The sequence below is a fragment of the Jaculus jaculus genome, chromosome 2 (genome assembly GCF_020740685.1).
Source record: "Jaculus jaculus isolate mJacJac1 chromosome 2, mJacJac1.mat.Y.cur, whole genome shotgun sequence".
Classification (NCBI taxonomy): domain Eukaryota; kingdom Metazoa; phylum Chordata; class Mammalia; order Rodentia; family Dipodidae; genus Jaculus; species Jaculus jaculus.
In genome coordinates, this window is record NC_059103.1 from 151,805,700 (window position 1) to 151,831,894 (window position 26,195).

General features: G+C 41.0%; 1 protein-coding gene and 1 pseudogene across 3 annotated transcripts in view; one reads left to right on the top strand and one right to left on the bottom strand.

The window, feature by feature from the left end:
• Nucleotides 1-26,195, bottom strand: part of Pag1 (phosphoprotein membrane anchor with glycosphingolipid microdomains 1) — a 162,248-nt gene that overhangs the window by 111,005 nt on the left and 25,048 nt on the right. For 2 of the 3 annotated variants that reach the window (XM_045142999.1, XM_045143000.1), the window contains exon 2: nucleotides 2,580-2,649. The gene's annotated coding sequence lies outside the window, so the exon portion shown is untranslated. Of the gene's footprint in view, nucleotides 1-2,579; nucleotides 2,650-11,937; nucleotides 11,954-26,195 lie in introns of those variants that run through there. The other variant, XM_045143001.1, reaches the window with a different exon arrangement.
• Nucleotides 12,058-12,633, top strand: LOC101609745 (annotated as a pseudogene).

Below are 26,195 nucleotides of genomic sequence, written 5' to 3' on the forward strand. Positions count from 1 at the left end.
GTGTGCTAGAGCACCTCAAGAAATTCTGCCCCAAAGGAGCAGAAACTGAAAATCAGGAGACGGCATGATGGAGGGATGCCCAGGCCTGAATCACAAGGCTTCATAGCAAGGTAACTGAGTCAATGCTCCAGGTTACAAAGACCCACAGAGGTCACTGAGTGGGCAATGAGAATGTACATTCATGAGCAGGGTCTACAATCCTGGGAGAGACTACTGGAAGAAAGCTACAGTAGTTGTCTTCAGGCCTGAACTATACCAAGTACTGCCCAAGGAAAGTCAGAAAGACTGCAGTAATTTGTGATAGCAAGTATATGACATCACTAAGCTCCAGGTCCTATTCCTAAAACTTGTGCTTTTTTTTTTTTTATGAGGGGGTAGGGAGGCAGAGAAAGAATGGGCACACCAGGACCTTCAGCTGCTGTGAATGAACTCCAGACGCGTGTGCTCCCTACCACAAATGTGTGACACTGCATGCTTGTGGGACTGTGCTTCTGGCTTACATAGGACCTGGAGATTTGAACACCAGTTCTTGGGCTTTGCAGGCAAACACCTTAACCACTAAGCCAACTCTCCAGCCTTTGCTTATTACTTTAAATCCAGAATCTGGTGTGGACTGAGCAAGGAAAAGACAATGTCAGAACAGAGATTTCTGGCTTGATAACTGGGTTGACAAGGATGTCATTAATTAAAGTATTGATTCTAGGAAAGCAATGAGCAATAGGCAAAGGGGGAAGGAAGAAGGTAGGGAGAGACAGTTTCATTGTCTACTTTGTGATTTGAAAACTGATTGGGACATACAAGCAGGCATTAGCAGAATGCTGGGATAGGTGCAGGTATAACAGCACTTCACATACATTAAAACACACACAAGTATCTTCTTCCCATAACCGAAAGGAGCACACAGTTGTACAGAGACTGGGGGACCATGACAGTGAGTGAAATACAGATGCTTCTGGTGCCTCTTCCAGTATGTACATTCTCCAGTTAAATCTTAATGAACCCCAAATGGAATATGCTCTGCACTTCAGGCCACCAACAAAATGTGCAAGGGGAGCTACTGTAGTGAAAACAGGGCATTAGAAAAAATAATGTTGATCCTTGAATCAAAATTCTTTGTCAAATGCTTGGAGTTCTGAGGATTTTTAAAAATTTTTTTTAGTATGGAAAATCAAAGCTCTTAGTGCATATATTCTTTAGAGTCAGTTAACTAACAAAAGGCAGGCTGCTTTCTAGAATGTTCAGTTTATTTGGAAAGAACTATGTATGAAAGGGGAATCAAAATGACCCTGAAATAGCTCTTCACAATCCAAACAGGAAAGGGTTAACTCTGAATTTCTCAACAAGTAGAAGCAAATGTTTAATTAAACTACAGTGGTCCCATTTTACCAGGTTCCTTTTGTGAAGAGATTGGGAAATCTAGGCCAGATGGACTCTTCTGAGTGGTGGAACTGGATAATGATGTGCAATGGGCACAGGTCAGGCAGGCCAGGGCACTGGAGATTTCTTAACCTTTTAAATGGGGTGGACATGACACTTCAAAGTCCAGGATTCATTTAAGAAAAAGTGATAACCTTGTAATCTAATTGCTAAAATCAAATAGAGAATGTCTTTGTGCTAACTTGTTGTCTACTTAGGCTCAGTGATTTCATTCTGAGTTTGATTCTGTTAATAGAAGACAGTCTGTGGTCATTAAGGATTTTTGATGTAATTGATACTAGCACTAATGATAATAGTAAATGTTTGAAGATACTGTACAGCACTGAGGAGTGCTGTGTATTCTATTTATCTCTACCAAGCTCATGAGGCTGTTCACTCAGTACTCCTACCTCAAAGACACAGACAGAGAGAGGGTGACATCTGTCCAGCTCCACAGAGGTCTCACAAGTCAAGCACTGGGTGTGTGTGCTTGCTGTCATTGCCCAGAGAGAAACACCACATTGGAGGAAACATGTTTGCTGTTTCCTACACTAGACAGTCCCTGTTGTGGTTTGGATAGGAAATGTCCTCTGAAGACTCGTGTGTTGAAGGTTCAGGGGATAGCTGAGGCACTCCATCAATGGATTAAACCATTACATTACAGAACTCATTACAGAATGACCTATGAGGAGGTGGGGCATAGTTGAAGGAAGTTGATCTGTTGGGGACCTGCCTTTGAAGGGTGTACCCTGTCCTCCATGCCCTCTTTTTTTTCTCTTTCTGCTTCCTGAATTTGATTAGTAACAGCTTAGCTTCACAACACTCTTGGGCCATGATATTGTCTTACATTAGGTTTAAAGGCAGTAAATAGAGCTAGTTGACCCTGGTCTGAAAGTTCTAACAAAACAAATTGTTCCTCCTTAAACTGTTTCTCTCCAGTGTTTATCACAGGGTCACAAAGCTGACTATGGGTGTCTTTAGCAGAAGACTTATGTTAAGATTGGGCTAGCTTACACTTGGAGGGGTTTCAGCTCTGAAACTGTGAATATGCAGCCCCACAATGCGGAATACCTAAATGAACAAATGATTCCCATACATAAAGCAAGGCTATAAGACAGCTCGAATGAACAATATAGGAGATGACAGTGTAGGTAACTAAATACCTTGAAATCACGTCTTCCCAGCTCCAAAATTGTGTCTCACTGTTGAAATATGAGAAAGACTCTGGGTATTCTGAAAAGGAAACAAAAGGAGGACAAAAATGTCAAAATTTGCACTAGACTAAAACTATAAAAACTAAGAGTATAATTATTACCCTCCTATTTACTTATTTAGATTTTGGGTGACAAAGAAAGCAGTTGAGAAATCACTATTTGATCTTTAGTACTTTAATAGTACATGAAGTGTTTAAAGACAAACGCTAAAATTTGCTCTTAAAATATTCATAAACCTATACAGTATCCAAAATTCTAAATATGTAGCCAAGCAAAAGTGATATATTAAACACATGTTGGAATTGTGTTTGTGCTTCATTGTTACTCATTGCCTTCTCCCCCCTTTCCCACAGATCCTGACAGTAAACACCAGCTATCAACCCCACCACCTGAGGTAGCATGTATTCACACAGAAGCAGCTGTACTCTTCAAGAGACCATGGTGTAGCTGCACTCTTCAAGAGATGATGGCATTGTTAAGAAAAGAAGGTACAAGAAAACTTCATAGAACCATGTGTTAACTGCTAGAATGGACCTCATCATGTTATTTTATGTCTTCAATTAAAATAGGCTGTATTTTAACATAGTTCCTTATGCTTAAAAATAAATTTTTATCAGTTATAAAGATCTCTTCCTACAAGAGGAGATGTGATTCAAGTTTGAGGAATGTAATCTCATATCTAAAATCTCCTTTTATAGAGGGGTGGCTCTTAGGCAGACACCTGAAAGTATACTACATGGAAGTAAAAAGCGCAAGTAATGAAGACATGACTCGAGAGCTAACTACATCTGCTTAGAAGATAGATACAGCAGCTGAGGTAAACCTCTCCCCCATAGCGGCTCAGGTAAACCTTCTGCCCATACAGCAGCTCAGGTAAACCTTCTGTCCATACAGCAGCTCAGGTAAACCTTCTGCCCATACAGCAGCTCAGGCAAATCCTCTCCCCTATACTTGCAATATGTTCCTGTTTTGGTAAAACTTAAAAGAAGAAACTATTTCTCAGAAAGAAATAAGTAAAGCAGCACCAAGACAGCAAAGGGCAATAGAGAAAATGACAAGTGAGGAGGTGCCCGTGCTGGCATGAGCTGTTTGCCTCAGACTCCAGGAGGTTCAGCCAGTAACTGCTCCTTACCTTACCCTATCCCACATATCCCTCTCCACATGGCCTAAGAGCCTTTGGATGTAGTTACCAAGAGAAAAGTGCAGTAGGAGGAGAAAGAACATTATGTGGCAGAAGCAGGAAGACAGTCAAAATTGCATCTGCCCACAGTTCACTGCATTAATGCAAGGCCAAGGGAACTCCTCTTAGCTGTGTGCTGGGAAATTCCCAACCCTGAACTACTTAGCTCCACAGCTTGGCAATACTGTGGATTCTGGAAGGTTTCCACACCAGCCAGAAAACCCAGCACTTACAAAAGAAGGAAGGGAAATCTCAAGCTCTGAACACCACATCAAAAATGATACTTGGAGCCGGGTATAGTGGCACAGGCCTTTAATCCAAGCACTTGGGAGGCAGAGGTAGGAGGATTGCTGTGAGTTCAAGGCCACCCTGGGAATACAGAGTGAATTCCAGGTCAGCCTGGGCTAGAGTGAGACCCTACCTCAAAAACAAACAAAAAAAAGGGTACTTAGGCATGGCACAAGTCAAAAGTGGAGGTGTATCGATGGTGAGATGCTGCTGGTATGGTTTAAGTGCTGTTCTATCTGTTGGATAAGCACGCATTGGTAAACCTTCACAGAGTCCAAGGTGCACATAAAAGCAAAAATGGGGAGGCCCACTTTGGGAGACAATTTTGCAAATGAATGCAATACAGAGTCCCACCCAATATCAGAGGTCTATAAAGTCTGTGAGCATAATGTAGAAAAGACTCTGTTGTCCTGGGTTGGTGGAGCAGTTTTCCTCACTTGGGATAAAACCCAAGCTCCCTGTCTAGCCAGGCTTGGTCTCTATGTCATGGGACCTCCCTCATGTTATCTCTCATCATGTTCACCCCTACTCAGTTCTCCAAACCTCTGCCATATTTTCTTGGTAGAAGCTAAACAGGTAATACAGAAATGAAAAATCATATAAATGTTGAGATTTATCAGAAACTAAGTTTGCTTGTACACAGGAAGATTCTAGTAGCCAACAGGTACATCATACAGGGTTTTCTAATCTCTTTCTTGTCTATGCATGACCTGTCATACCCTTCTCAACACTCTAATTTAGAATCTAGTGAAGGGATAAAGTGTGAATACCAGTGAAAAAAATGTATGCTCTAAAAGAAATGTATGTTCTAAACAGTGGTTTTCAATTTCTGTCCTACTAGCTCTTGGAGCTAGATAATTTTGTTTTTTTTTTGAGGGGCTAGCATATTTTGCCCCTATTTGTGACAAATAAAAAGGTCTCTAGGCAGCCTATGGGAGCCCCTGGAGGATAATGGTCAAGAACAGCAACAATAATCAGGAGACCCTGCAGACTACAAAATCACCCCGCTGGACAAGAAGTACTCACTTGTGCAATAGTGGCATGCAGCCTCTATAGGTAACCAATTATTTTTCTCTGGACATGAGGCCTGCTCAGTGGGAGGGAACTCGGCAATGGAAATCAAGGCAGGAAATTCAGATATCAGAGAGAAGCTCCCACTGCTGTCTAGAAAGGATGAATGTCTTTCTTGCCTATCAAAAAAAAAAAAAAAAATCTCACAAATGACTTTGCATATCCTCTTTAACCCAAGCTACTCTCACTCTTGGTGGAAGAATCTGTTTTCTTTTACAGATGTCAGGGAAAATGGAACAGAACCAAGATCTGCTGATAAGACAAGATGGCCAATTGCCCACCATAAGAGGTGCCACCTCTACCACATCTGCCAGGGCCCAGGAGAAACTGTAGAGGATAGGTGATATGAATACTACTCTTACTGCTAGCCTGACAACCAGCTCCAAGGTTATGATGGCAGACATGGTAATCAACTAAAACCCATCAAAGCAGAAATCTAGAGGCTATAAAGAACTCAATACTAAATCAGACTGCCAACAGGCCAGCTATGGTTCGGGGAATTTTGCAGGGGGTGGGTAGAAAGATTGTAAGAGCCACAGTAGGTAGGAATACCCTGAGATATAGTCCCCTCACTATCCCACAGAGACTGACTGAGGCCTTCATGCCCCACAATAAATACCACTACACCACTGAAAAGGGCCCCTAGCATAACGGGAGCTGGGGCAAGGGGATAAAAGAGTATAACCAGTTATGTTATATATAAAATAAAATTTTTAAAATGTCTCCAGTCATTAATAAATGTCTCCTGTGAGATAAAGTTACCTCCAAGCTGTGAATTGCTAGTCTGAAATGAATGTTGACTTATTAAAATACAACAGGACTTATAAAGTCCATGTCATATAGAAAGACGGTAGAGTGAGTGGGACCATCAGTGAGGGCAAAGACAGGAAGGGGGAGGTAAGAGCTGCATGCATTGAGCCCTGCTGACATCTCAGTGTGAAATTAGTCATCTTATTTGATACTTTAACACCCCTTCCCCCATGCTTCCATGAATCAATACCCTCAGAGGCAATGGGTTAGTACATGGAGATGGTGTAATGAATGCGAAACTCTTCAGAGGAAATTGAAAGTAAATATTGCTACAATTTCCTATAGACATTGGTGTGCCTCTCCTTCACCTTAATGGACTGAACACCTAGCTTCTTAAGCACTACCAGCATGACAGATTCTCAATGCAGCCTCCATTTTCTGGCTTAGGATAGCTCGCCACCCACTTAAAACCAGGTGATTGTTTTCATGATGGAAATCCACAAAGAGCCAGAGGCATGGCCAAAATATACTTTGCTAAAAATCCCAGCAAATGAGGCATGCTGTGGACTCATTACATACTTATGGTTACAGCTCTTTGATAGTGTCCCAAGAGAGTATTACAGTGCTCCAGAGCCCAGGACAATGTGGACTGGCTAAGTCCTGCCTTAAACTAGCCATCCCTGAAGTCCCTGTGGACAAGGGACTGGACGTTTTAGATGGGACCTGATATTGGTCATGTTCCTCTCCTTATCTACAAAGGGTCTGGTGGGACAAACAGTTTCTACTAAATTCAGTATTTTTATGTTCAAACAAGTCCCAAAGCAGGGACCTAACTTAGCCCTATCTATTTAAAAAGGAACAGAGGGACTTTTTAAATGTTTATGTTCCTATAAGATTTTCCCCCATTGCTATCTCCCCCCCGACCCCTTCTGCTCTAATTAAATCCCAACTCTCATCCTAAGATCTACTCAGACACTTGAAGGAACAAACTATGCTAGCCATAATGGCACATGGGGTTCTGATACCGACCTAGACAGAAGAAATTCCCTGCTTTCATGCAGCTTCTAAGCGGAGGGTGAGATGAAGCTCCCACCTGGCACAGCAGATATGAAGCTCAATACAGAAATCAATTTCAGCCAGCACAGAACACCATGCAGTCACTTCCAGGGGTAGAAAACTACATAACTTGGGGAGTTAGGAAAGACTTCACTGCAGAGTGCTGTGTGAAAGAGACCTGTGGGTGGTGGGAAGAGAGGTCATGTGCCCTTGATGACAGTGCCACTTGTGCAACCATGGCACACCCAGTGCTTCTGTGGGCACAGGAGAACATGCAGACAGGTCCAAGAGAGGCCATGAAAGGACTCATTTCTAAGTCATGCTGCAGAAAGGAAAACTGGAAACAAAATTATCAGCTGGTATGAAGTATCTGAGGTTTGAGGAGTTTATTAGTTTCCTGACAGAAACAATTCACAGGTAAAAAGTTTACTTTTTCTCTTGTTTTTATTAAGTATATAGTTTGTATGGACACAACATGTGTTGGTACCATCACTTCTTTTCTCCATACCCGCATCCTGCTTAGGGCACACCTTAGTGGGATTGCTGGCCAAAAAGTTTATTTTGACTAATGGTTTCAGGGAGATTTAAGTCTATCGTGGCAGGGGAAGGAGGGTGGACTACGCAGTTCCATTCATGATGTGAACATGAAGCAGAACAGCAGTTCATACTGAGGGAAGAGGGAAAAGAGAGCCCTCCTTCCACCCACGAGGCTCATCCCTTAAAGATTCCAGAGTCTCCCCAAACAGCACACCAGCTGGGGAACAAGCACTCAAAACAAGCCTGTGGGGGACACTTCAGATTCAACCCCTAACAAGGGGAAGCAGGAAGTCAAGCAGGGGAATGGACCAGAGTTCTAGCAGTTGAGGGGCCACTGGGCAGAACCTGAGACCTGCTGGCATGGTCTTCTACCCTTCCACGAGCAGAGGTCAGGATGAGGAGTGGGGCGGGGCTGGAGTGGAGGGAGTTTTGCGAGGTGAGAACCGATGTAAGACAGATGCGTGTGGTAGCACATGCGTCTGCAGTTTGTTTAATTGAGAGAGAGGGGAAGAGAGAGAGGGAGAGAAAAATGCAGGTCTCAGACCAGGAGAATCACAATCTGCATTTCAACAAGATTCCCACGCAATAAATGTGGGGGCAAAACTGGTTTAAACCATGGTGTCCTGTGAGCCAAGGTGGCTGAATGTCCGTCTGCATGGGGTCTACTGACACCTGTCAGCAGGTGTGCCAGAAGCACACTTCACCTGGCTCTTTTCCCCACAGACTTGGCTCTAATTCCAATGTTTCTTGAGTTTCCACAGAGCTGCCCCATGGCCTTGGCCTGCAGGTCTTGTATCCTAACAATATAGTTGGCAGGCTTCAGCTTCTATTTACTGCCCCAACGGCATCCCTTACGTCCTGAGACCAAGTTCCAGGTACCTCCATTTGGAGGTGCAGCCAGATACTAAGTGTCTTCCATTCTGCCTGTGCCACTCCATGTATGCACAGACCTAGTACAAGGCACTAGTGGAAAATACCGAGTAATGCCATTTGTGGCCCTCTAAGTTTAGCTTTAGCTGGGCATGGTGGCCCATGCCTTTAATCCCAGTATTCGGGAGGCAGAGGTAGGAGGATCACTGAGAGTTCGAGGCCAGCCAGAGACTGCATAGTGAATTCCAGGTCAGCCTGGGCTAGAGCGAGACCCTACTACTTTGAAAACGAACAACAAAAGTTTAGCTTCCTGCTTTGATAAGTATTCATGGTTTTTTTTTAATTTCCTTTTTTATGAGTAGATGGTCTTCATGCTTTATAGTCAATTTTATATAAAAAAGGAAAACAGAAGTTGTCTGTGACATAACAGAATGAAAGATAAGGCTGGGCCTAATTAATGGAGCCTTTATCTTTCTAGCAGCTTTATTCCTAATGAACAGTGTGACATCTTATTAACCTAGACACAACCTCCTGCATAAAGATTTGGAGATGAAGCAATATAAAATACCAAACTTGGGATTTCTCACTCTTTCATCCAAGACAAAGGATCTCAGGTGCTTCCATATATGCCAGCTCTATCATGTGTTTCGTTTTGAGGTCTTGCTATTTCAGGCCCATTCTACCTATCCTCACCTCACTGAATGCCTGCAAGAACTCCATGGGATCCATGCTACCATTCCTCTGGTCCTATAGATAAGGGTAATAATAGTGCCTGAAAAGGTGAATTAAGACAGCCAGCAAGTGGTGGAGCCAAGTTCTGAATCCAACAGTATGAGAGTCCATGGTGGCTCCTCACACAGACCCATAGCTCTATGCTAAGAGCACCACATACATGAGTTCTTCTGTAGTCCTAAGCACACACAGTCACCACTACGTATTACACGTGCTCACTTTGTTCAAAGAGGTATGTAACAAGAGTTTCTAATCTCACTGTTAGTAAATACTTGATGTGAAAACTCTGGATTGGAGAGGAACATTTTCTACAGTTCTGATCATTCTTTGTGCTCTTGTGAGTTGTAAGAAATCAGTGAGTCATTCTAGCATCACTCTGTGGAGCAGTGACATGGTTATGACAAACTCGTTTGTCAGCACAGGTACCTGAACACAATCTGTGGCAGGCTGCAGCCCGACCCCCAGGAACAGAACCAGCTCTGTGGTTAGAACATGCTGGCAAACTCCACCAAGGCAAACTTAACTTTGCACAGAAGAAGAGAAGCAAACCCGTGTTCCCACGTGAGTTAATAACCATGAGGCTTTGGACACACTACTTCCTCCTCAGTGTCGCCTACCACCCCATGCTTTGGAGATGACAACATCGAACCCTTACTCCTTTGCTTCCCAAGGGAAATGTGAGGGCGGCTGATTGGGAGGCCTTGTATAGGAAGCACTGAAGGCAATTCAATGAACCTGTTCACATGCTGGGCTGTGACACCAAGACAAGCTGAGGCACCTGAACACGGACAGGGTTAGGCTGTAGTGCTGAGTTTTCCTTTCTGTATCAGTGAGGCCAAAATCAATTAGTGAACCCAGTCAATAACAAAAGCAGTCTTAGAAGCCAATCTAATTCCCAACTTCCATCTGTAAAATGGAAACCTTATTTTTATGTTAAAAAAAAATAGAGCCAGGCATGGTGGTATATGCCTTTAGTCCCAGCACTCGGGAGGCAGGGATAGGAGGATCACCAAGAATTCAAGGCCACCCTGAGACTACAGAGTGAATTCCAGGTCACCAGGACTAGGATGAAACCCTACCTTGAAAAACCAAAAAAAAAAAAAAAAAAAAAAAAAAAAAAAAATTATATATATGACATTCTTTTTAGTTTCCCAGGTTTTAAAAGGAACAAAAGCTGTATGAAATTAAATATTCTAAAGTCCATCTAAATACATATCTCTGTAGCCATTTCTATTTTAATGCATCCTACTTCTGAGTGAGCAATATATCATTCAATGTTTATTACTGCCTTGATATTTATAACTGTCTCTATACATATTTCTCTTAGGTTGTCAAGTCTGGAAAGACAGGGATCATATCTATTTATTCTTTCTGTAAAGCATGTGAAACTGTTACGCATAATTAGGCATGTAAAGGGTTTTTGATGAGATGATTATGAAGAATGAGAACTGATAATACCATGCTTGGGAAAACCTTGCTGTCTCTTCTGAAATGTCCCTAGAACTGGGGGTTTAGTAGCAGTTTATGTGCAGGGATCAGGCAGAGGTGGACCAGATACAGCATCACCCAGGGGCTCAAATGGGAAAGCATACCCCAGGCCGAACCCATGTCTGCTGAGAGAGAATGTCAGTTTCACAAGAGGCCTAGGTCATCTCTATGCATAGGACGGCCTGAGCAGCACAGACCAGAGAACCATCAAGTTCAACTTCTTCATTTTACAAGTGAGGAAGTATCAGGCCCAGACAAGATTACTGATGAACAAGGAGTTGCAAGTCCTGACGTGGGACTCGAACATCCAGATTCCAATGTAGTACAGCCTCCGGCTCCTTCAGGAGTATGCTTCCTTGCATGACTCCTTGGTGAGACTCTGTGAATAAGCAACAACCTGGACCTGGCAAGGAATGCTGCCAGACTACTTGTGTTTGCTTGCCACAGGGATCTTTATTCTTGTAAGATGCTAGAAGTCAGAGCAGTTTTTAGGAGCAGGCTTGCTCACCACATCCTGCCTGAGTGTTCATGCTGACGGCACGTGGAATTGGGCCCTTGCTTCAGGGGCTGAGCTGTGGATCCCCATATGTCAAGTGCCATGAAGTAGCCTCTGTTGGTGTTCACCTCTGGCTCTACTCTCCCTACTTTATTAAGTGCTCCAAAGACATGGCTTACACGTGGCTCTGCCTTAGAGTCCTGGAGCCCAATGAACAAACATATGTAAAACCCTGAAGGATATGTACTCCAAGAAAAATAAACCACTTAACTGTCTTAAAAACCTCTTTGAGTTGCTAATGATATGTTGGTTTTCCATGTTGTTTTTTAAATGAGTTCTCTCTACACCTTGTCAGTCCATTACATGCTTTCTAAAACACACTTAAAAAACATTAATTTCTCAGTAGGAAATTTTTATAACTATGTCCCTCTAGACTTCAGCTATGAAAAACAACTAGAATATAAGAAATATTCAATAATATTCAAATTCCATCACTGTGGTACTGCTCCTTTTTTTAAAGGCTTCAGTCTGTTTGGTAGATATCTATCTTCACTTCATATGAAAACCAACTGGTATCCTCCCAACATAGAGTAACTTTTCTAGCAACATATTCATGTCTCCAGGTATGAAAAGACTGGTGGCATTTATATCCACAAATCTTGGCATATTTAGAAATAATAAAGGAATATACAGGATATAAAAGAAAAGAGTTACACTGAAGAAAGCATGGCTTAAAGATACGAAAGAGTACTGCAATCAATGACTCAAGAGTTTGGAAGGAGAATATTAAAATGCTGCCAAAAGCAAAACACTCAGATTTCATGGAGACAAGAACATACCAGCCTGTGTTCTTTAGCTTCCTGAATAAACCTCAAGAGGTCAGACTGCAGGGGTCCATGGATATATTACAAGAATGTGATGATGAAAGACATTCTCTCTTTGCCACATCTACTGTGAAAATGAAGACCATTCTCAGCAACCCGACTGTCGACATCCTAGAAAATGTCGACATCTCTCTGAAGGGATGCACGTTATTGGGAAGGGCCCCAGAGGAATCCTCTGGAGGGACGCTTCAACCACATCAATGTAGAACTCAGTCTCCTGGGAAAGAACAAAAAGAGACTACAAGTTGACAAATGGTGAGGAAACAGAAAGGAACTGGCTACTGTTCATACTCTCTGTGGTCATGTCCAGAACATGATCAAGGGTGTTACACTACACTTGCTTCCGTTACAAGATGAGGTCTGTATATGCTCACTTCCCCATCAGCATCGTTATTCAGGAAAACGGGTCCCTTGTCGAAATCCAAAATTTCTTGGGTGAGCAGCAGGGTTCAGACGAGAACAGGTGTTGCTTGTTTTGTGTCTCAGGTCCAGAAAAATGAGCTAATCCTTGAAGGAAACGATATTGAACTTGTTTCAAATTTAGCTGCGTTGATTCAACAAGCCACCATAGTTCAAAACAAGGATATATGAAAGTTTCTGGATGAAATCTATGTTTCTGAAAAAGGAACAGTGCAGCAGACTGATGAGTAAGATCTGAGTTACTCAGCTGCACATAGAAACAAGATCCTGGATCATAAGAACAATCTGATTTTTATTGAAACAATAAAAGACTTCTGTTTATTTGGGAGGAAAAGGAAGAAAGAAAGAAGGAAGGAAGGAAGGAAGGAAGGAAGGAAGGAAGGAAGGAAGGAAGGAAGGAAAGAAAGAATGGTTAAACTTGTTGGTCTCCTCCTTCAAGGGCTCTGAGAGCCCCTGGCTCACTGCATTCACTTAGGAGTTTGGAGTTCTTGTCTTAGATGCTTTGGATGTTCCCAATATGTCACCTCTACTAGGATCAGAATCTCTACCTCCTCCCCACCTGCCCAAGTTTAAATCATTCTCTAAGGCTTATTCAGCCTTTCTGGCCTCTCCTGTCAGAATTTTACCATGCATATAAAAATACATACAACTAGGTGTCTGGATTATAGACCTTTTTAGACCAATGGTGGCATCTTCTGATCTTCTGTCTCATAATCTTAAACCTTCACAACATCCAGCTACAACTTCTCAATTTCCTTTCTATTGGAGACCAAATATCCATAGGAAAATAAGCGAGTACATGTACCGACACATTTACTCATACATACATGCGTATACACACAAATGTGCAAACATGTACATATAAACAAACACACACAAACACACATGCACATGTACATTGTAATCTTGGGAGGAGTCCTACTGGTGAACAAGATGGAGTGGGGAAAGGGAAAGGGGTCATGGCCATCTTTGTATGAATCTTCTCTTTCATTGGCCCTAAGACAGAAGTGGAGTCAGTGGGGAGACCAGAAAAGGTGAATGAAATAATGTTGCTTCACGACTCCCAGAGCTTCTACAGCACTCCCCAGCTTCCACTGTGCAACTGATGGGGTGTGAATCTGAAACGTCTCCCCCAAGCTCCAGGTGTTTTGTTGGGAGGCTGCGGAACTTTTAGGAGTTGGGGGCCTCACTGCCAAGAGTAGGATGAGAGAGGCAGGCCTCGGAAGGCTGGACCTTCCCCTGCTCCTGGCCTTGCTCTTTGCTTCTGGATCTGTCCTGCTCACCTGCTGCCATGAGTTGAGCTGTCCTTCTCTGCCTTTGCCACCATGATGGACCAAAACCTCTGAAACTCAACCAAAATAAATCTCTTCTCCCTTAAGCTGTTGCTGGCAATTACTGTTTTCACAACACAAAAATAATGGATACAGTGACCCAGTGAGGATGCCTAAGGTGGGATCAGGTGTGAGGAGGGGATGGTAGCAAGAATCAGGAGGAAGAGGGCTGCAGAGATGGCTTAGCAGTTAAGCACTTGCCTGTGAAGCCTAAGGACCCCGGTTTGAGGCTCGATTCCCCAGGACCCACGTTAGCCAGATGCACAAGGAGGCACACACATCTGGAGTTTGTTTGCAATGGCTGGAGGCCCTGGCATACCCATTCTCTCTCTCTCTGCATCTTTCTCTCTCTCTGTCACTCTCAAATAAATAAAAATTAAAAAAATAAAAAGAATCAGGAGGAAGAAACATCATGCTCCATGCTCACTGAGGTTAGGCAGTCAGCAGCTGCTCAAACAAGGGAGAGAGAAAATGATGGCGAGGAAGGGGCAGCCCAAGCACCACCATCTCCAAGACCTTAAGATTCCTTCACCCCATTCTTTTGCCCTTCGCTCCTTCTCATGTCTCTCCTCAGCCACAGAACTCCTTCCCACCACACCCTGCTCCCACATCCTGAACTCTAGCAGAGCCCTAGAAGGGGGCTAGAAGAACAAGTCCCTGATGAGAAGACCCTCACTCTCTTGGATTTGAGAATGACTAGCCTGCTGGAATCTATCCCATAGCATCAAAGTCATGTGAATGGAACAGGACCAGTGAAAGCCCTGAACTCAGAGGCATTTTCTCTTACAAGATCACTATTATCAGTGTATTCAGAAAACCTCTTGACATAAAAAACTAAGAATACAGAAGGTGTCTGCTAGCTTATTTCCCTTTAGTTTCTGCGTTTAAATTATTCAGTTGTATATTATTTCTCATGAATCTGTCCACTGAGACAAGTTAGCTCAAAATTTTAATCAGTGTAATAGGACCAATTTCAAAACATTAAAGTCTATTACTAATGATACTACAAAAACAAATATTTAAAAAGAAGTGAGAATATGCAAAGCATCGGATCATGTCTGTAATTCTTGCATGTGGGAGGCTAAGATAGGATTGCTTTGAGATTAAGTCAAACCTGGGCTACAATGTCTCAAAAAATCCAAAAGCCCAAAACCAAAAAAGAGTCATCAATCAATTTCCCTATATGTGGGATGTTTTTCTTGCCTGGGCCTCAGGGAAGTGGGGATAAGAACTAAGACCTCCCAGGGCCAAGGACTGCCTAAAACACTATAAGTCAAGAACAGATTCATTTTGGAAAAGAGCAGCTACCAGGGTTTAGCACACAGAATAAATTAACAAACATCTAAAGTTAGAAATAGATTCTCTATGACAAGGGTCCCCAAATACAAACCTGGCCCTGAGTGCCAATCCTTTTCTACATTATGTAAAGTACCACCCAGCTCTTCAACTCCCTACACTATAGCATGGTCTGCTTCAGATACCCTTGGAGGTACAAAATAAGATCAACTGATAAGAAGGAAAAAGATGGCAAATATAGAGCTGCTTCTACGTAGGAAAGATGTGGCCACTTACCTCAGCGAGCAGGCGGGGGCAGTCCCCGCTGTCCCTGTTCTGTAAGCCTTCCCTTACAGCAGCAACTGTTGTGGGGTGACCACACACTACACACTACTCAAAACACCTTTTCCCCTGGAACGACCCACCCTTACTGGTACCATAGAATTTCAATCTTACAGGTGAAGGATCTAAAGCATCAAGAGGTCAATATTTTCTTAGGGTTGGTCATATAGCTAGTAAGTGGTGGGCAGAAACCTGGATACAAATAGTCTGGCTCCAGGGTACTGGCTTTTACCTTCACTCTGTCTTACATCCTTTCATTTACTGCCTTGTCTTCTTTCTTGTTTGTAAACATTCCCTTTCTGCCCAGGTCTCAGGTCTGTGGAAAGCCCTGCAGGCCTTCCCTTCTGAGAGAAATAACAGAGCTTAGCAGCCTTAGACACAGAGGATTTCATTACAGCCTCCTTTCCCTGTCTTGATCTCCCCTCCTCACTCTTGCAGTTTTCCTTATGTAAGCTCCTCCTCCCTTCCCCTTCGCCTTTCTGGTGCTGGGAAGTGAACACAGGCCCTAGGCCATCCTAGGCAAGTACTCTGCCATTAAGCCATATTCCCAGACCTCCTCCACTTTTGATCAGCTTAAATCCTAATATGAAAGTCAAACAGAATATGGGAGCCAAATACAGGAACTAAGCAAGAAGCCACTTCTTCAGTCATCATCCACTAGCCTGGAAGACCATGATATTCATGTACTCTCCGGTCATCCTCCAATGCTAACACAACTTGTTCAAGCAAGACAGCCCCTATCATCTGCTCCTTGGTCAGACACAAGGCACTTCTAATGGTAATACTGAAGTTTGCAATACCATTGTGCTGAGATAATGCTGAGTAACTTGGATGTTCACCATTGAACTCAATGAATTCACATCTGAATGTCTACTCTGAGACAAAAGTGTGCTAAGTATGCCAAGTCTGTCAATGTGAATAACGTATTGAGAGGGAGTCAGATATCTTTGTTAGGTAGTTTAGGGGGACTAGGCCCTAAAAGTAAAGGCAGGAATGTCATTTAAGTCTGTCCTTGCAACCTCTACTTTGCTAGAGATCAAGTATGATCTGACTTCTTATCTCTTGCTTAAAGGAGTTCCCTAGATCTGTTTTTCCATAAAGAACCTGGGCCTCTTTTGGCAGGGAGATCTCCTTTCTTAGAATTCAAATCTAATCCTGACACTGTGATTGGTCAAACTCAGACCCCAGGACTTGACATCATGGTTGGCCCTCTGGGCCACCCTCTAGCCCAGGCCAATCAGCCCTCACTCTGGCTCCCCTGAACCGGAAGTTGAAGCCCACTACAGTAATGGGGGCAGAGGAGAGGGAGCTCTCTCTTCGCTGCCTGACCTACACTCCTGAACCCCAGCCCCTGACCTCTGACCCCTACTCCCACATGAGCTCTGTACTCCCTCCCACCCTCCACATGTCAGGAGCTCTTTATACTTTCATTTCTTTCCTCTCTCTCATTTTATGTTTCTTTCAGGCCCACTGCAGGGGCTCTCGGACCACGTGGATGTATTCAATTTCCTTCCCTATGTTCTTTGCTTCCCTCAATAAATGTGACAATTTAACAATTATCCTTCTCAGTCCTGTTTTATATAATGCTTTGGTTAAAAGCAGGTATGAACTCAAGATATGGGGTTATATGATTACTCCTAAGCACCCCAGTTCTCTGTAACAGTATTAATCCTTCCCTCAAGGTAAACTACTGTGAAATTCCTTAATTCCATTTTCTACCAGCTCAACTCTTTCAAACTGAGAGATGCCCTCAAATTCTGCGTCCCTATAGAGTGAGACCAACACAAATTGAGGTGGAGGTTTTGAAACAGAAAACAAGACATCAAAGAAATATTTCTTCTTACTTTTGCATAATACATGCCACAAAACAAAACCAACCTATAAGCACACTACTGAAACCCTAAAGAAACTACTAGAAAGTCTTTAGCAAGGAATGTCAAAGGAGTTAGAACAATGTAGAAAGTAGGTTAGGAATGTGATAATCTATTTGCTGTATGCCTGATTCATTTTAGTGAATCGCTTCAATGAATGGACTAGGGATTTCAACCTCTCCACTTCCATGAAGGTCTTGAGTTCAACAAGTATAATTTCACTAATAATGGAGGCTTTTCAGAAAGATATCTTTAAGTAATCCATGATCAGAAAGAATATAACCAATAAAATTACTCAGGTAACAAATGTATGTGGGGGGAAAGAAATGGTACAGCTTCAAAGCTATTAGAAATGTGGCTTACATATATTAAAACTAAGATTGAAGCAAGAAGTTTTTTTTTACTAAAGTATTCAAAATGGTGTAAGAACCCTGAAGGAGAAGTCACATTTGGGCAGGTGGGTAAGGAAGGAGGTCCCAATGGACTAGCATCTCTCACAGCATCACAAAGGGTGCAAGTGAACACTGGACACTGATGGGTCAGACAGGTGCCATACATGAGTGGAGAGAGCCAGAGGCACTCATTCTTCTCTGGTTTAGGATTCAATGGCGAGGTGGGTAAAACATGCTCCCCTGTATGTACAACGTTACAAAGCCACTGATTGGGTGGCGACAGTGAGGACTGTGGCAATCATGGCTCATATAAGAGCAATCCCAAAATATTTGTGGCTCTTGGGACAATCTAGAAATGTAAGCCTAGAATTTGCACATTTTCTAATCTATTTTCTTCTAAAAAAAGTTAGATATACAAAGTTTTAAATCATACTCAGTAATGTTTAACTCTATGCCATTAATGTGAATTAATTAAAACAACCTTACTGTCCTACATTAAATGGATCAACAAAACATGCTTAATCTATATATACCCCTCTTAAATAAAATGTCTATACCACTTACCCATTTCTTCTTTCTCTTGACTCATTTCCTCTAGTGCATATGTGGGTGTGGGTGTGTGTTACAGTGAGACCCTGGGCCTCAAGCTTGTTAGGCAAGCACGCTGCCATTGAGCTATACCCGCCCATGTCCATTACGTAACCATATCATTTTTTTTGGTTGCTGTTGAGTTTCACTGTTTTGTAAACAGGATTTGCAAATATTTTCTCTGAATTTGTAGCTTGCCTTTTCAAAGCCCTAACAAGGTTTTCTACAAAGTAAAGTTTTGATAACATTTTCTTTATCAGTACTTCCTTTCATCTGTCCCTTCACAGAAATCCTTTTGTGTCTTTGGCCAAACACAGGTGGGGGACATATTTGTGTGAATACTTCCTGCATTATTGATGCTGGTCCACTGATCTAGGCGTCTATTCTCCATAAATACTACTAGTGTTGCTACAGAATATGTTGGGCAATTGGGTAAACTGATTTGTTCCACTTTTTCTTCTTTTTCAAAATTATTTAAGCTGGGTTGGGGAGACAGCTCAGCCTCACAAGCATGAGGACCTGAGTTCAATCTCCAGTGCTCACATAAAAGGCTGGGTTTGGTGGCATGCGTCTGTAATCCCAGTGCTGAGGGGTGGAATCAGAGGACCCTGGGGCTCACAGCAGGTAATACTGAGAAAGAATGTGTGCACATATGTGCACTTGCACACACCTGAGTATACACACATACACAGTTACCTAAGCTATGTAAGTCTTAGTCTTTCTATATAAATTTTAGAACAATTTTGCCTAGGACTACAAAAACACCTTGCTGAGATTTTGAGAGAAACTGTGTCAAACCAGATTGTCAATGTCAGGCGAATCAGCATCTGCAGTGTGCTATGCTTCTCCTACATGAGGAAACGGCCTCGTCGACACTTGTGCTCACCATCTCACAGCCCTTTTGTTAGTCAAGGCCAAGTGCTTTGTTTTTGCCAGTTAAATATATCCCCCTTGAAATAGATTTAATTTTTAAATCTAACTGTAGATTTTCAGTAAGAAGACAAAGAATTCTTATACATCCCATGGGCTTTTCCTAATATACAATGCCTCTTCCTATCCAAATCTTCCATCACATAGTATACTAGCAAAATCAATAAGCACACACAAACATATTAATATCAACCCAAACCACATTAGGGGTTACACTTGGACTTAGAACTGTATTTTTTAAAAGGTTTTCAAAAATTTATTTTCAACAGGGCATGGTGGCACATGCCTTTAATCCTAGCACTCAGGATTCAGAGGTGGAAGGACTATGGTGAGTTTAAGGCCACCCTGAGACTACATAGTGAATGCCAGGTCAGCCTGAGCTAGAATGAGACCCTACCTTGAAAAAACAATTAAAAAATTATTTTCAAAGAGAGGGAGTGCAAATGAGAATTGGTGTTCCAGTGCCTCTAGCCAATGCAAATGAACTCCAGATGCATGTGCCACTTTGTGTCTCTGACTTTATGTGGGTACTGGGGAACTGAACCAGGGTCACTAGGCTTTGCAGGCAAGTGCCTTTTAATGACTAAGCCATCTCTCCAGCCCTAGAACTGTATTTTTAAATTTGGCATTTATGTATTCATTTCTAGGACATAAGAACACTACTACTACTGATTTCTGTGCTTCCTTTGGATCTTGTGATTCTCCTGAACTTCTTACTTCTAGGGGACAGTTTTGTAGCTTCACTGGCATTTGATGCTTAGGTGGTTATCTGCAAAGGACAGCAGTTTTATCTTAGCTTTTCCAATCTGTATGCCTTTTCTCCCTCTTTTCTTACCTTATTGTCCCAAATAGAACGTCCACCATTATACTGCACAGAAATGGCAAGGGTGGAACATTTGTTACCATTAAGTACATTATCTAAAAGCTCTTTATCAATTTTCTGTTGGTTCTATTTTCTTATGACTTATGAGGTAACTGAAACATTGTTTACAATTCTATTTTGAGTTTTAGCAAGCATTCAAAGCATCTCATCATACACATATACACAGATATCATTAGAACTTTGAATTAAATATAAAAAACCTTACAAAAAATTGTCTTCTATACATATGCGTGTATATATGTATGTGCATATATATGCATATTTATATTTCTTCTATATGTGTTTAGAATAGTTATAATTTTTTTGTGTGTGTGTGTGTTGTGTGTATGTGTGTGTATCAACCCTTAGATGAAATTTAGGAAAAAGTCTACTGACTTTAGCTCTATTTATATTCTGTATCTCCCAATATTACTTCCTCTCTGTTTAGGGTATTTCCTATAGCCAGTCCTCTAAAGAGAGCTATGGACAGATTACTTCCCCTTCACCAGAGTAACATGATTTTCTCTTCACCTTTCATTCCTGAAGGGTATTTTCACTGAATATAGGATTTTTTTTTTCATTTAGTTGCATGTGCGCACACATGTGCATTCCCTGTTCACACACATATGGAGGCCAGAGGAAGATGCTAGATGTTCACCTCTACCACTCTCCCACATTATGTTCCTGAGACAGAGTACCACACTGAACTGGAGCCCCCCATTTTTAGAAGATTTTATTTTTATTTATTTAGTGTTAGAAACAGAAAGAGGGAGAGAGTGAGAATGGGCACGCCAGGGCTTCTAGCTACTGCCAACGAACTCCAGATGCATGCACCACCATGTGCACCTGGCTTATGCAGGACCTGGAGAATCGAACCAGCATCCTTAGGCTTCGCAGGCAAGGACCTTAACTGCTAAGCCATCTCTCCAGACTAGCTGACCAGACAGCTCCAGTGATCCATCCTCCTGTTTGTACCCAACTTAGTTCTGGTATTTCAGGTATGCACAATCTTGCCCAACTTCCTATGTGGGTGCTGGAGAGCAAACTTAGGTCTTCCTGTTTGTGCAGCAGGCACTCTTTCCTGCTGAGATAGCTCTCCAGCCCCTTGATATAGGATTATTAAAAAACAAAAAACAAAAAACAAACAAACAAAAAAAAAAACAGTCTTAGAGCACTTGAACTATGTTGTACCGGTCCCTTTAAGATCTTTACTTTCTGATAAAGTGTGCCATTCAAATTTCAAAACCCCCAAAGTTTTTCTCACTTCTTTCAAGATTTTCTCCTCTGTCTTCAGTGTTTCAAAGGAAGATGTATCTTCTTATGGATTTCTGTATCTTTTTTGAGTTTTAACTCAGTGAATTAGTTTCCTATTCTGCTATAACAAATTGCCACAAACCTAGTAGCTTAAAATATCTCAAATTTATTATCCTAAAGATCTGAAGGTGAGATGTTCCTCTGTACTCTATCTGGAAGCTTTAAGGGAAAAGCCATTTTCTAGACCTATTCAATGTCTAGAAGCTCCTGTAGATCTGTCATCTGCCTTGTGACCCTGTATGACCTCTGCTTGAGAACTCCTGTGTGCCCAATCAGATAGGCCAAGGTAGTCTCATGATCTCAAAATTCTAAATCTTCTTTATACAATCCCTTTATAAGATAGATTCATGGTGTTGAGGGTCAGGATGTGGATATTTTTTTAGGTTACTATATTCCACATCTTATACTGGTAGAGTTGACAAATTTGGTAGGTTTTAGTTAGATACTCAATTACTCTTTTGCTTCTCCATCTTCCTACTCTTTATGGGACCCCAATGACACAAATGTTAGATTTTTAGCATAATCTCACAAGTTCTTGGGGCTCCACTATTTTTTCTTCAGTCTCTCTACCATTCAGACTAGGTGATTTCTAAGGTTATATTTTCCAACTAAAATTTACAATTGTTTAAAAGTTTTCTCCCTGGCCCAGGTTCAATTCCCAAGTACTGATGTAGAGCCAGATGCACAAATGGAGCACACATCTGGAGTTTGTTTGCAGGGGAAAGAGACCCTAGCATATCCATACTTTCTTTATCACTTTCATAAATAAACATTTATTTTTAAAAGTTTTCTTTGTAAGCCATTCCATCACAGGTACTATGTGGAAAAAACAAATTTTGCTATTTGTTGATGCTGTTTTATCTCTTGCTTGTGGGCATCTTCAACTTCAATCTACTGACATAGAACAAAAACCCAGGTAACATGTAACTGGATTATTGTTGGGGGTTCATATAGTCTGTCTTCTTTTTTTCATCTTCAGAGTCTTCTTAGGTTTGTTTTATAGACAATGTTTCAGGGTTTTAGTGGTACCCAGAGGATCAGGGAAAAGTACTATCATATAACTGGATTATTTCAGGTGGTCCACAGATGGTCTGTCTTCTTTTTCCATCTTTAGAGCCTTCTTTGGCTTGTTTTATAGACAATATGTCAGAGTTTTAGTTGGACTTAGAGGATTAGGACAAAGTCAGTCTGCTCTTACTACATCTTTCTGGAGGTACAGCAAGTCCTTTCTTTCATTTTGAGGCTAAAATTAGAATTGTTGTTAAGCACTGAAATTGCATTTGCTATTGAAAAGGAAATGTCAAGAAGCAGCAAACATTTATATGAAATCAATTTCAACTGACTATCAAAAGCCTTAAGGGAAATTTCAAAACAATACAATGGCATTTAACTCATAAGAAAATCCATTTGTAAAGTACACATTTTAAATGTTTTACCAAAATAGAACCTAAGTGATGTTAACTTTTGTGTCATAAAAAGGAAGAAAAGGACTTTTCTATGTAGGTGATATTTCATGACTGCTTTCCAGTTTACATAAGTTTTTGGTTATTTTCCTTCTTTGGTAATTATCTGAAGGCATCTTTCTTGACTAAGCAGTCTATCAGAAGCACTTATTCAAGACTTTCTTTTTTTGAGGTAGGGTTTTGCTCTAGTCCAGGCTGACCTGAAATTCACTATGTAGTCTCAGGCTGGCCTCAAACTCACAGTGATTCTCCTACATTTGCCTCCAAAGTGCTGGGATTAATAACAGGTGCTACCACACCTGGCAGAGAGAGAGAGTATGGGTACATCAAGGCCAGGACACTGCAAACAAACTACAAATGCATATGCCACTTTGTGCATCTGGCTTCACATGGGTACTGGGGAATTGAACTTGGGTTGTTAGGCTTTGAAGGCAAGTGCTTCAACTGCTGAGCCATCTCTCCAGCCCTATACAAAATGTATGGATGATCATTTTACCTGAAGGTGTTTCTTCGCACTGACCTATCTGTAGAACAGCCATTAAGAGTAATATTCCTAACTTGTACACAAAGTCCTAGGATACGTCTATTTTACTTTAGTTAACTCCTTAAGTGCAGAGTGGCAAAAACACAGCTAAGTAGTAAATGAGGTCTCTCTAAGATACTCTGACATGAAGTCTGTTTTCAATAAAAATTATTATTTTGGTGATTAACATGAATTGTTACTATTAAAAATTTGTTTGCAAGTGCCAAAGTCAAATAAGATATAGTGAATGATAACAAATATGGAAGAAAGAGTAAAGTTGACACTAATAAAGGCACCTTAAGAGAATCTGTGTGGCTCTCTGAGGTCCTTGGAGGTGGCTGCTAGGCCTTCACCTGGCACACTTCCAATGAATCAACCCTCTGATTGTGTGCTCTATGTGCCAATTAAGAGCAAATAGCAACTCCTCTGGCTAAAAACTAAATTTATCACATTATTGCTTAATGTAGCCATATTCTCTTCCTTGGGTGAACAGAAGGAAACTGCATGGTACAGTACTCAGTGCAATGTAAAATAAGAATTAACAAGCCATTCTGGAGATTTAGCAAAACGAAGCTTCATCAACCAGATGGACTCACAGCCAATCTAGCAAAAAGCACCCAAGGAAGAAATCTTAGCAATGAAGAGACAAGTAGTACAGAAAATTAAATAACTTACAGAAGCATTAAAGTCATGGAAAGGTACATTGTGTTCTATGAGGCAGAGCCCATTGTGAGAATGACAAAAGTCCACACTACATACTCCAAGTCCAAAACAGCATATTGCTCTACTGGGAAATCCTTATGAGGAAAAGGCAGGACTTCCCTCTCTCTACCTGTCTCCACTGATGGAGCTGTTTGCCAAAGAAGAATACATAGAAACACTTTCTTGAAAAGAACACACTAAGCACATTACAGAGTTGAGGTCTCGTCAAAGCTCCTATCTGCAACTTCCTGAGGACAAGAGGAGCAAAGCTAAGTAAAGCTGGGGTCTGTTGAGTGAGGTTATCTTTCGTATACGCTGCACGGAATTGTTAAGGCAGTCAAGTATACTTTAGCACACAGTCAATGTTTTCAGCTGTTAAATGCTTTATACGCTATAGCATATATTTTCATCTATTTTTTGGTTTATGATCTTTTATATATACAATTTAATCATAGAAAGTGGATTATATTTAATATGCCTGGCTTACAGTGGCTATTTAACAACAGAATTTTGTGTTATTAATAATTAACACATATTCTAAATCACAATTTAGAATTGGAAGTAATGTAAAATAGTTATCTCGTTCATTTTTTTAAATCTCACGGCAGGACCACAATACAGTAGTTCAAGCCCACCATGAGTAGATTTTGCTGTTTTTGTATAGAAGAAGGGGAAGAAATATATGCTTGTTTTAGATGTCTATTATACTCATTTACTCAATTTCAACTTAATTTACAATCTTTATGTGCTTCCAAATTTCCTATTTTGAGAACAAAACATCAATATCCCTCACAATTCTTGAATATAATTTTAAAATACCTGAGGCCAGCTTGAGACTACACAGTGAATTCCAGGTCAGCCTGTGCTAGAGTGAGAGCCTACCTCTAAAGACAAAAACAAAAAAGCAAAAAACAAAAAAAAACCCTGAGAAGCTTGTTGGTGAAACCTCATATTATATACAAAAACTAATTCCAAGATAACGTTTAAATGTGAAAGACAAAATCAAAAATCTTTGAGAAGAAAACATAGAAAGCCCAAGTCCATTCACAGTGAGAGAAGAACTTGTTTATTTGAGAGCTCCTGTCTCAAACTTCTGAGAAGGAATATCTTAAGACATAAAAGAATGTAAGTTCTTAGCAAAGAGATTACTAAATTCAACTACATTAAAGTTCAGATGCTCTGTGTAAATACTTTTTTTTTTTTTTTTTTTTGGAGGTAGGATCTTGCTCTAGCCCAATCTAACCTGGAGTTCACTATGTAGTCTAAGGGTGGTCTTGAACTCATGGCAATCCTCCTACTTCTGTCTCCCAAGTGCTGGGATTAAAGGCAAGCACCACCATACCCAGTTGTATATTCTTTTAAAATTCACTGAATTTTATACTTTAAAAGACAAAACTTCATAATATGTGATGTGTACCCCACAAAGCTATTACAGGCTGAGCAATCCTAATCCAAAACTCTAAACTCTAAAATGTTCCTAAATCTGAAACTTTGTGAACACCAAGGTGATGTTTGGAACATTTTAGATATCTGATTTTCAAATTAGGGATGTTCACTTGATAAAGTTTATGCAACTATCCAACACCTACAAAACTAAAAATTGAATTTTTTGTCCTAGGCAGTTTGGGTAAGAAACACTCCACTAGTAACTTGGGAGAGAAAAAAAAACAACCACCCCCTACTACCACAAAAGAATGTAAAGCAGATCACAAAAGCAAGAGAAAACATTTGAGACACATAAAAGCACTGCAATAGCTAGTAAAATATATAAAAATTCCTGCATATGGAAACAATTACAAAAATCCCATAATAAGGTACCATGTCTTATCTACTAGAAAAGTAATTTTAAAAGATACTAATGGCAAATAGTGTGGGAGAGGTATGATGGGTTATTGGTAAATAAGTGTGATCACACTGAATTATATACCTATCTTGTCAGAATGGCTGAGTCCATAACTGGTCTTAAACAATTCTACTCTTAGCTATATATCTGAAAAAAGGATCCAACAAACTGTGATTCACAAGTTGAGTGGTTTTTATATTTTCTAAGAATTGTTTCAAAAAATAACAGGTAACAGAAATCATATATACTCTCCAATGCATATATTATGAACTAGCAGGCCATTTATAGAAAAACTTTCTAACCCACTTAAAAGATTTTTTTGCATATTCTTAGCACTGTATTCATAATCAAACAGAA